Genomic DNA, 12,788 nt, shown 5'->3' on the forward strand with positions numbered 1-12,788 from the left:
AGAAGGCTCTGAATGCATTTCTATTTTATCGCGTCCGCAATGCATGCGATTTCGTACTGGCGAAGCCATCGCCTTCTGCTATCGCGCTTCCGTCTCTACGATGTTGGGCCGACAAATCGCTTTTCAGCAATGGCGATTGGCCAAGTACGGCTGCAACAACATTCAGGTGGTGGTCGAGTCCTTTCAAAGTGAATCACCCCAGCGCGTTCGGTCTTACGCTCCTAATGAAATTCTAACGAATGTTTCTACCGCCATTGTCGTAGAAGTCCACTCTCGGCAATCGTAATTAAATGTCTCCAATAATCGTGTACGGTAGGATTATCAAGTTGGCAGTAGGTAGAAACTGCAGAATAGTCTGAAAGAAAGAAAGCGATGAATGCACTTTCTATTTGGATAAACAAGAGCTACGCGGAGCGCGTAATTAGTGGGCTGTTTTACTTGCTACGAATAAAAAAATGTTCCTTTTTCTTGATAAAGTTTGTAGAAGGAAAAATTTTATTGTTTCAGCTTACATGCCAAAAAGACTCGGTTTTACTTAATATACATTCATCTGTATCTTACAATTATTGGCTAATTATGTGTAGAATCCACTATCAATACATTACTTTTAGCTTAAATTTAATATCTACAAATACTTCTTATCTTTCATATCACACTCTTTTTAATTCTACTGTTTATGCTAATTTACGATAATATCAATACATATTAAACAAAGCTAGTATTAACTCATACAGCACAGAAGCTATAACAGCATTGCTGTAATAATTGCAATGTTACTGCAATATTGCTAGAATGATCTCTGCTGTATGAAAATGAGCAAAACTTGGCTAAATCACAGTATATTATAATATTAATAAAAGGAACACATTATGATTTATCTTGAATTGTTATGAATATATTTTAATAAATCATCAACGCATAAAAATTACCAAAGAAAGTTATCGCGTGTTATTATGAAGTTTATTCAATATTTCGTGTAAAAGCAAACTGTCAGAATGTATGAAGGACGTTTTGATTATAGCATGCGATGTATAGTTCCGCAAGGAAAACGAAACGGATGGTGAATTTTTCTAGTAAATGAACTTAGTATCTTAAGTGTCTTTGCGTGAAGTTCCGCGCGCCGCCACGTCACGAAGTGCTATGTATAGAAATGCAATAAGCGTTTCCTCCTCTGAAAAATTTCTCGTGGAGCACGTGGCAGACAAGAAATGGCAGCGGGTAGGTATGATTCCACGAGATTTATTCCGCGGTTGAAGCCGACCATTTCTCCGTGCCGTGTCGTTGCGCCGGTATTAAACATTCCAGGCATTGCAATGCCTCTCCAATACTCACTGGTCTACGTAGAAACGTATAAGGAGCATCGTACAAGACAGCTCGAAGCAGTCGTACGACTATCTACTCGATATATATATATTGATATGTGTGTATAATATATATGTGTTTGTGTGTGTGTGTGTATACACCTGTGTATATATGTACATGTACGGTGTATACGAAGTACGCTAAAAGAGTTTAATTATTAATTTATTTATTTTAATGAAACTTTAAACGTATACAAAGTTTTAGCAAAATAATTCGAGTAATTTTTGAAATTTTTTCTTTAATTTTTTAACACTCTGTACACTGTAAAAAATAAAAAGATTAATTTTAACTTATAGTCGTATAGTGGAGAGAAAGAGAGAGAGAGACTTTCTGAGACATGCAAAAATGTTAAAATTAACACAGAAATGTCTCAGAAAGTTCACTATACAATTATAAGTTAAAATTAACATTTGATTTTTACAATGTATCTTTAAAATTAAATCGTTTCTTAGTACATAGTTATATAAATTTGTGAGAAATCACCCTTCAAATCTTTTAGCATATTTCGTATACATACTGTATACTAAATACTTATATACAGGATGGTTTAAATTTCGCGATTCAAAATACTATAATACGATAGTTTTCAAAAATTAAATAAAAAGTTATTTGTAAATTTTTATTTTAAGCAACAATTTTTGAAATATAAGAATTTAAATATTGCTAATTATAGATCACATTTAGTCCCCATAAATTACGCGAGCGGTAGTATTACTTCAGCGTGTCCATTAATACTTACAGGTCACTTAAACATAATCTGTGATTGATCATATTTAAACCCTAATCTTTAAAATTACTGTTAAAATAAAAATCTACAAATTACATTTTTACTTAATTTTTCGAGAACTTTCTTGCTATAGTATTTTAAGTCGCGAATTTTAGGGCACCCTATGTACAAAGTGCTTATCGTAGCGGTCTGCACGATTTTCGAGACACTTGAAATAATTTCAACAAAAGATTGCAAAGAAAATATTTATTTGTTCCATGTTAGCTGTGACTGCTACTTGTGATTTCAAAATTTTTTAAAATCTTTTCATAAAAAATTAAGATCATTTTATAAAAAATACCATACGATTTTTATTCATAATATTATGGAGAATATTAAATTTGATTTAATTTAATTATGTGAAAATATTACTTTTATTAAAATCTTTTATTAATATTTAATTTACTAAATTTACTGCATTACTTAAAATAGCTATACTTACTTACATCAAAAATACCAATTAATATTCAAGATCTGTGAAGATGAATAATTACAATTTGTGCAGCTTTGGACACAAATAATATAAAATACATAGTTAATATTAACTTGTTGAAAAGAATAGAATTTTGAATGTCTTTATAGGAGGTATACAATTTTAACACTTGCTTACATAAATTACAAACTTTTTTATTATTATAATAAAATAAATATAATAAAATAAAAATAACATCTTCAGTATAAGTTCATCTTAACCTTCCCAACAATATTATAATAATAATAATATAATAAATCGTACTATTGAAAAATATTTCCATTTTGTAAGAATATTTAAAGAATACTGATAATCATTTATGTTTACTGTGCAAAAATTGTTTTTTAACAGTTTCAGTGCTTACATTTCTTAGTAAGAGCTTAAATAATAATGGAATAAATATAGCTATTTTAAAGAATAACAAAGTTTGACATTAAATATAAAAGTGACATTTCCGATAATGTCTTATAAATTGTCCAATAAATTTGTCTTAATGTCTTATACAGGAAAAGATTATATGGTAATTAAAGAAATTAAAATTAAATTTTTTATAAAAAAAATTTTTTTATTTTTTTAGAAAATGCAAATTAAGCCTGCAAATCCAAGGGAATAGCGATAGCGATAAAAATGAAACGATTTCAACCTATCAGAAATGGATATTTTATTAAATTTTATTTTTGATAAGTTAAAATCGCGTTATTCCTATTCGCTATCACTATTTCCTTGCATTGAGTCTAGGGCTTTATAGATATTATTTATAGATAATTACAGGTAAGGCATATTATTACAATATTTTTTATAAATTTGTAACTATCTTAAAAGTCATGCGAACTGTTAAAATGAGCACTATATATAGATAGATGTAACATACATACATATGTGTTGTCTGTATTAGTATTGTATATGCGCGTTTGCAAAAAAGCAGAAGAAACATTAAGAAATGAGAGAGAGTAGCTGAATCAGCAAAAACATGTAAGATTTATACGAAGTGTAGAGAATCCATGATAATCCAATCTATGATAATAAAAAGTAATAAATACATATAAATTAATCAACATCAAGTCAAATAATTAATCAAATATAACTAATATCACATATAGTTAATAAAATATGTTTACGTTTCATACTGCATATCTCGATATGATATTTTTTAGTTACCATGAATTATAATACATTAATTACGTCAATATATGTATTACTTTGAGATTTATTAGGATTAAAGAAAACATTTGTTTCTGATATCATACGCGAGAATTGCTTTTTCATGAAGATAATTGCAAGATGTCGAGTATCCGATAACTTTTCAATTAGCAGGCACAGATTGCAGATTGCAGGTTGCACATATCAACATTTCTCTGGCTTCGTTTAATCATTATTGGAAGCGGATAATTATACCACCATCGTTATATATAAGGTCTTAAAGGTTAACGAGATTAAAACAACACTCTTCTTTCTGCGCACGAAACCTAGTAGACATCTTTATCTCGGTGTCTGCTGAGGAAAAACGGGAAACGTGATTTGATTTACGGAGAAAAGTCGTGGCACACATTTCGCACACCGTGATTCTTATTTTTACATAGAATTCTACAATCAAATATATATCTAATTTTTTGTATACATATATAAACTGGAAAAAATTATGCTGTGAGATCGATTATACTATAAATAACGTGGCCATAGCCGCTCCTGTTATTTATCTTCGTATGATTTCAATGCTTCGATGTCCGATAATTAAAAAGCGACGGTCATGTAATACATATTCGTCTCTAACCACAGCATGACTTTGCTAAGGAACGGTCACAGAATTTTCATACATTAATATAAAATATGCAGGATTACAAATTTCGCTACGCGTGTACCCAAAAGGTATTCCATATGTAAATTTTATCATGGCAATATGCTAATATACGAATAAATTGGTCCGCAAGGGACCGATTTGCAAACGATCGTAGAAGCAAAGCATCGCCACATCGTGCCAATCGATATTTCATTCTTATAATTAGATATATAGCAATGTCAAACGTTTATAATATTTTTATCTTATTCTTTCGCGACAGTCTACAATTCGTATTATTATTCTTATATCTGAGTCTCTGTTTGTTGATTGGTAAGGGTAGATGAGACGGCACGGTGCCAAGAGACGCGGAAGCAATAAACTGCAAAAGAGAGAAAGAAAAAGAAAAGAAAAAGGAAGGAAAGAAAAGAAGGTGTAAAAGATTGAACAAAGAAAAAAAGCAACGACAGAGGGGTAAAAAAAGGGGAGGAAAGATGAAGAAGGATAAAAGACAGAAGGGGAGGAAGAAGGCCAATAGCCGATCGAGGAATCGGTTTTGCCCGCTTGGTAAAGAGAAAGGACGAAGAAAGGAGACCACGCACGGAATGAAGGAGATAGAGTGCATACCTGCGCACGAATGTTTGGGCGAGGTGGAGAATGCCGAAGAGATGGGAAGCTTTAGGAATGGAAGCAGGGAGGAAGGTACAGGCCGTATGCGAGCGAGCTTTCAACGCGAAAGCTGCCGTAAAGCCGGCCGTTTCAACGAATGTTAGGAATATCTATCTCCACGAGCTAAATCCAGCATACACATTGTAAGAATAGGTTGAATGGGGATCACTGGTGGGTCTAAAGAATATCGAATACCGCGTGCTACATATTCCTCAGACGCGCGCTGATCTTGAGAGCATCGGAGCAATTCTCGCCCTTTCTCTCTCTCTCTCTCTCTCTCTCTCTCTCTCTCAACTGTTTATATAACAACGTCTTGCTGCACTTTCGAACTTCTGATCCACCCGGGCGGATCCGGAGTTCAGTATCGTCGAATAGGTATCGTGTCTTTTCGAAGTCAAAAGCCTAAGTGAGAAGCGGTTTTATCGGGCGTTTGATGGGACCCATTGAAAGCGGATACGACGAACGATCGACCTGCGAGACCGATACGGTTCGCTTTTGTCGTGGAACATGTCGTGAAGACGATCTTTAGCACCTGCGTTTCGTTTTGCTTTCCCCACAGGGTTTATCACTTGGGTATATTTATTACTTAGGCCACCTCGAAATAGTTGTGGAAATGTACGTGGAAAGAAAAGAAATTTTGTGATTAGATTTTATGAGATCACGCGATTAGATTTTAGTACGTGATACGGGATTGTCTATATATTGACGCGTCTATCATTCGTTCCTGAAATTTCCACATCGGTGTATTCTCAATTTATGAAGAAAGTTTAGACAGCTGTCTTATTCCTGCGCTACAAAACAAAGTGTGAGCTCATCGATCTCTTTGCATAGACAGTTCGATCCGTTGTGGTGGGCGATTAGGAAGTTTGCGAGCAAGCCTGCTTGAAATTTCAACGATAGTCACGGTGGGCACGTCAGCCGTAAATCGTCGTTACTGAAATTGGAACGCGTTTTCACGCGGTCACAGGAACGTGGTCAAAGTGGGTTGGATGGTAAAGCCTCTCTGTCCCCCGATACAACGATGTCCTACAAAAAGTATGAAAAACTTTATTATACACACACACATATATTTATACATATAGGAGGTTCCGGAAATCGGAATGTAACCGAGAAAGAAGTAATTTTTCATCTAAAAGTAAATCGAAAATACAATAAATTTTTTCCATATGTAGCTCTGTTTTAGAACAGAGTTTGAATATTCGCTAAGTATACGTATTAATCACAATCTGCTTGGTTCACTCAATTTGACTATTGCTATTTCTACGTTAGGCTACATTTAGTATAGTTTAAAATAATGCAGTAAGTTTCAATAATATATTTATTTTATTAATTAAAATATTATTGAATATATTTGTACAAAAAAATTGTTTACTGTATTTTAAATCTACTTTTACGAATCTTCTGCTTCCCGGTTGTACTATAATTTTTGTAACAGCCTTATATACACGTATATGTGTACGTATGACATATTATACTGTTCTGTGTTTTGTATATCTTTTTAATCCCTCGTTCTTTATCCCGCGCGCGCGCGTGAAAGCCGTAAATTAATACATTAATTTCTTGATGACGTTATTGCGCAGCCTTCCTGCTCTATCAACGAACGAATCACTGTCACTGTCGGACTCGAATTCAAAAACGAGTTAAATTGGAGTTGGACGTGTGACACGATGCCTTGTCGAGGAAATGGCAATCTATATGCGGAAATATTGCATTTGAGTTTTATTCAGTGTTAGCCCATATGTCTCTATTCTTTTTATGCTTTAAATTTTATAAAATATTTTTCGTCATAATTTAACTTTTTTCTATCGAATTTAAAACGTGAATGTTTTCGACAATTCTGTGATGATACGAAATAATTCTTCTCTATTTTCATTAATTATTTTACGTTACACATAAACTACTTGATTATTTAAGCCAGCAAAGTATTTTTTAGTAACATTGACGATCGAAATTTTCTGAGAACTGATAGTCATATCATGCTTTTCAGTTCTCAGAAAATTTATGTATTTGTAATGTATCCGATAAAAACAACAAATAAAATTGTGTAAAAGAAAGTAATTTCACGTGTTCTATCGAAAAACTAAAAGCCTGGAAAAGAATGGAAAGCGCGGAACGATTGTGCATTATGTTGTCTTTATGGGGGACAAAAGGAACCATTAAACGACTGCATTAAAGTAAGAAGATATTACATTTATATTTTTATATTTTCTACGATCTCGCACACAATTGCGGTAAAGAAAACGACCCTGGAGAACAATTTGTCTTTGCTTGCTGTGGTGTCATTTTTCTAGATTATGTTTGCAATTAAATTCAAAAGTAATGGCAATTTCATATACATATGTTTTCTCAAAATCGTTATATTATTTCAAAAAATTAACGGTATACGTGTTAAGGCAAAAACACTGCTTTACGTTACAAAAAAAGTAAAGAATTTGGCAAATACGTTATCGATCAAGTAACATCTATGGCAGTGAAAAGGTAGTAGGGACGAGTCACATGGACCGAAAGTAATTACGAGTATGGACTGTCACACAAAAATGTTCCGCGAATAGTACGAATGTCGTAAGCTTTCAGAGTTTTCCCGCATTTCGACTCTGCTCTCTTGAATTCTCCTTCGAGTCAGACGAATGAAATTAAGTTTCCGGTATCGTTCGAGCTGAAACGAGCTGTGGATTTTCCGCGCATTAGTTCTTCTCGCTCCTGAAAGTAGCATGTAGTAGAATTGTTCCTGAGAGAATCTGACTTTAGTGTTCTTTGAACTTTACGTTAAATGGAACTATATTTATCAAATGATATTTTTAATAAAGAAATTTTTAATGTTTGTACAATGAGAAATTTTAGATGAACTATTATCCATCTTATTAAAATCGTAAACTATATTTTGCACAAACGATCCAATTTTAGTTACCATTCCATCTAATTGCTTGTATCAACGGTGGCAAGAACTTCTCTGCGTATTTCCTCCGGCAGACGTTCCTCCCCTCTCCCTCATCCTGACAATGAATTCAATTGTCTAAAAGACTTTTCCAGCTTAAACGAATCGTAGATTTACTCCACTTGTCCGCCCATTCGCGCAGCTCGTCTCCTTCTATCTTCTTAATCGGCCAAGTTGACAGTGACAAAGTATCATTACTTCTAACGCAGTGCAGATGAATATCGCTTCATTATACGTAATAATGACAAATTCAAGCTTTTCGTATCTACGGTATTTATATAATCTTTTTCATTATTTCATATTAGAAGATATATAATTTTACTACTAGTTATGTATATTATGTAAATCTCTACACAGTTTGCAGTTTATCCCAGTCGCCAAGCGATGAATTAATGAAGGATTCGAGGTAAAAGCAATCCGATAATAACAGCAGAAGTTAATAAACCAAACACATTTTCGTCCACTAATCCACTTATTTGCATACTTCTATATTTCCCATGAGGAAAATCCGGACTTTAATTACTTAGTGGAATCTTTCTCTACATTGCACTCTTCGCGTTGTTTCGCTACGCAATCACGCTCAGTGTAATTTACCGATGATCATATAAAAAAAACTTGTAGATCGAAAATCGATGCTCTATCGACAGATACGCGCAATTTCGCCTCCTCCTCTCGCATTTTGCGGATTATTCTCTCGTAGTACTATAAACTTGAATAAATACTTCTTTACATCAGTCTTACATTCCGATACTGTCGAAAAGCAAGATTCAATTACTGCACGTGATTTTTGGCAGAGCAATTATTACATCTAAATTCCAAACTTTAATTATTTAACAGAATCTTTCTCTACGTTGCATTCTCCGCATTATTTCGCCATGCAATTATGCTTGAAATTAGTATAATTCACTGATAATTATATTAAAAAACTTGTAGATCGAAAATCGATGTTCTATGGACAGAAATACGTAAAATTTCGTCTCCTAGTCTCGCATTTTATTCTCGTACTGTGAATTTAAATGAACACCTACTTTTTTACGTCATGTTTCGCATGCCGATAACATCGGAAAACAAGATTCGATTATTGGCGCGTGATTTTTGGTAAAACAATTATTACATCTAAAATCCGGATTTTAATTATTTAGCGAAATTCTTTTCCATTGCATCTTTTACATTGTTACTCATCGCGCAATTATGCTCTGTATGATAATTTACCGATAATTATATAAAAAATTTATAGATTGAAAATCGATGTTTTATGAACAGGAATGTGTAACATAATTTCGCCTTCTCGCATTTTACAAATTATTCTCGTAGTAAAATTAAATGAATACTTTTATACCTCAGTCATGCATTTCGATAATTTACGAAGCAAGATTCGATTATTGATTAATGCATGACTTTTGTTAGAACAATTAATACATCAATGATATTACAAATTCGCATTAGGATTAGAATTTCTAGCTAATGATGTAGTTTAAGCCAGTAGCCGATTCTGCCATTAGATACTCTCGAGGTGTACAATGCAATGTGCCTTGTATCCCTAATCCTTGGAATCGGACCTGTTCACTGAATCTCGTAGTTGGCACTCGCGTCAGTATATAATTCGCTATTCACAAATGTCATTTAAACAAATTGTAAATGTTTGGTATAAAATTGTGAAAAAGCAATTCATGATAGATTCTTGAAAATTGTAATTACAAAAATATGTGTTGTAAAAAAAAGTAGGATATTAACGTGGCTACAAATATTACTGCATGAATTAAAATATATATCAACCTCATTTTAATATGTACTTTCATTTTTATAGTACTCCTATTTATGATTGATTTTTTCTGATAAATACTGTCAAAATCAATTGTAACATATACCAATGCGGTTTTTGTTTTGTGCGCGTTATTTGCAAATGTATCTATTGACATATTTCGGTACACAACGTATTCGCTGGTGCACCGTATGCCACTTGGAAAACTGAAGTGGGTTTTTTGTTTCTAAAATTGGAGTTCGAACGTGGAGATATTAAAAATAACCAAGGTGTAAACTGGGGACTGAAATGCGATCGATATGAATTTAATTAAAATCCAGTCACTCGAAGTTTACAGTACTTTGTTCCACATGGAACGTTTCAATATACACGTAGATATATCTCCGTCTGGCCAGCTTGACCAAGCATGACGATATGTGTGCCGATATCCATTTATCGCTCGCAGTTATGAATGTTCGATATCCACGCACGGATGTATGAAGATAACGAAAGGCTTGATAGCTGGCAATCCATCTAATTTTATGGAATCGACTGGTATAGCGATTAAATCTGTCTTACTAACGTTGTCTGTGTCACGGATTATATATATGTTTGTTAAATTATACCTACACATTTTTTGTCAGCGAATCAGTAATCAATTGTTCTACATTAAAAAAAATTTATTTAAAACTATTATTATATTGTGAAAAAAGACGAAACAAATATCTTGTAGTTAGATTGACAAAAATGTTTTGTTTTCTTATCCTACATGTGAAAACTTCGTGTTGGGGTATGGCGTTGAAAAATATGAAACATTTATTTTTTTTACACATGGTTTTATAGAGTTTTGTCGTAAAATACGTAATGTTGTAATTTTTAGAGGAAATATTTTCTTGTGGTAGAAGAATTTTTTCACGGAATGAAACGGCGCCCTTTAATTTGAGAAAGCTATTGTTTCTCATTTTTTATGAGGTAATATACACTTGAAACAAAAGTTCAAGACTGAATGTTCATCATTCTGTTTAGATGATTAATTTTATACTTAAATGTCTAAATTGTTCCGTAATTTATAATTCCATAAAAAATAACGTTGATATTCTTTTTAATATTGTAAGAAGATATTATTAAAGATAAACTAAATTGGCTTTGTCATTCACGTTGAAGAATTTACTTTGTATTTTATGAGAGAAGCGTTATTAATTATTAATATAAATTACTAGAATTAGTAGAATTAATGTAATTTCCTTTGTTTTTTTCAAATATAATATAATGCTTTTATTTTCAATGCTTGCATCGCATTTATATGAAGACATAAATGTAAACAATTTAAAAAATTTCTTGTAGCAGTTTTTTTGAAAAGCACTCTTTTATGCATTCCGTGCTATTAATCCTTCAAAGCTATTAAGCACTGGATAAATTATAAAATCTTCTATTTGCAAACTCACTTTACTTGCGTCTTAATGTGAGTAACTTTATCCTAAGTTCCATAATTAAACACTTTTCATTAATAAAATATTCATAATTTCTTATTAAACTAAGATTGTAGTTGTCGCGTTTGCATTTTATATCTATTTATTTATTTTAATTAAAAATCAGAAACTATTTATAGATAAGTACTATATATTTATTTCATTAGAAATTTCTATTTAATTAAATTTGTTTATGTATTTATTTTCAAAGGAAATAAAACATTTTAGGAATGTCATGCGTAATGATCGATTAATTAAATAATAAATTAAAGAAATATAAAGATTTGCAATTTATGTAAACAATATAGGTATTTATTCTTGAGATGACTTTATATATGTACGACCTTAACTCTGCACCTCTCGAGGCAACGAATAATTTTATCTTATTCGCTCATATTTCATCTATTGAATAATTTATCGGTTTCAGAAACACGCGCACGCATAAATACTCGTACATGAAACAGCTTTGTTTGAAGAATACAAATCTCCAGAAAATTAAAGATTAATATATTTGTAGAATTGTTGTATACTCGAAATTTAACATTTAAATACATTCTCGCGAAAACTAAAAATCATATAAATATTTATTGGCCTCAGATATCCATCAAATAGTTATTAATAGAAAATATCTATTTTATAATTGTTTCTCTATATAAAGGAATAAAAAAAATCTTCTGCAAAAGTATGATGAAGAAATGGTCTTGCATTTGTCAAATTAATCAAATCAATTTTGGGCACGTATACGTTAACGGTCGATAAACGAGATTTTGTAACATGCAGAGGTGCAAGATCGGTTTAATGGCTTGTATAGTCGGCTACCGCATTGCCCGACGCAGTTTGCTGTGTTAGTAGGCCGCCCCAGTCTTCATTTTACTCGAGGAGACAAATGGTGCTCGGCAATCTTGTTCAGTAAACGTCATACGCAAAGAAAATTTTATTTACAGAGTAATTCTTTATATTCGCACTTGCAACTTTAAGAAATAATTTTGATGTCATTGTAGTATTCTTTTATGGAAATAATTTTGATTCTGTTAAATTATCTAATCTATATACAGACTTAAAAATAATAATTGTAATGACTATCAAAATAATTAAATAGAAATCTCTAGCATAGTAAGCAAAAAGTTTTGACATTTTAGCAATTTGAGCATTTTACATAATTAATTTGATGAATGATAGTCCAACAAAATCATTTTTAGATCTGTATCTAGTTAAATTTTAAAATACTTCAGCAAAACTGTTCTTTTCGTATTCCATTACTTCTTTCCAGTCTTGGTTTACACAATATTCTTAATATTCTCTGTTTAAAAAAAAAAAGACAATTTTTGCACTACAATTCCAATTTGCTGTATCACAAGTTCGACAATAAACAATACAAAGAGCTAAATAGAAACAATTACGAAGGATAGTTAGCTCGCGGTTTGTGGCCAGGTCATGGTGATCTACAAAGATGCAAGGCTGCATGGAGTACAGCTTAATAGCGAGTAGCTGGCTCGCTTCGAGTTCGTAGTCGTGGAAGGCCAATCCTGACTACGGTACCAAACTTGGTCTAGGATTTAGCCTCGGGAGATAAGTGGTCCTTGTCGGATTCACAACGTAG

General features: G+C 32.3%; 1 long non-coding RNA gene across 1 annotated transcript in view; it reads right to left on the reverse strand.

Moving 5' to 3' along the window:
* Positions 1 to 267: 267 nt before the first annotated feature.
* Positions 268 to 12,788, reverse strand: part of LOC105154831 (uncharacterized) — a 234,313-nt gene continuing 221,792 nt past the window's right edge. Inside the window, exon 4 of the long non-coding RNA XR_015545497.1 lies at positions 268 to 355. This is a non-coding gene — a long non-coding RNA (uncharacterized LOC105154831). The remainder of the gene's footprint in view (positions 356 to 12,788) is intronic.

The sequence above is a fragment of the Acromyrmex echinatior genome, chromosome 6 (genome assembly GCF_024713525.1).
Source record: "Acromyrmex echinatior isolate Ae372 chromosome 6, ASM2471352v2, whole genome shotgun sequence".
In the NCBI taxonomy this organism is placed as follows: Eukaryota; Metazoa; Arthropoda; class Insecta; order Hymenoptera; family Formicidae; genus Acromyrmex; species Acromyrmex echinatior.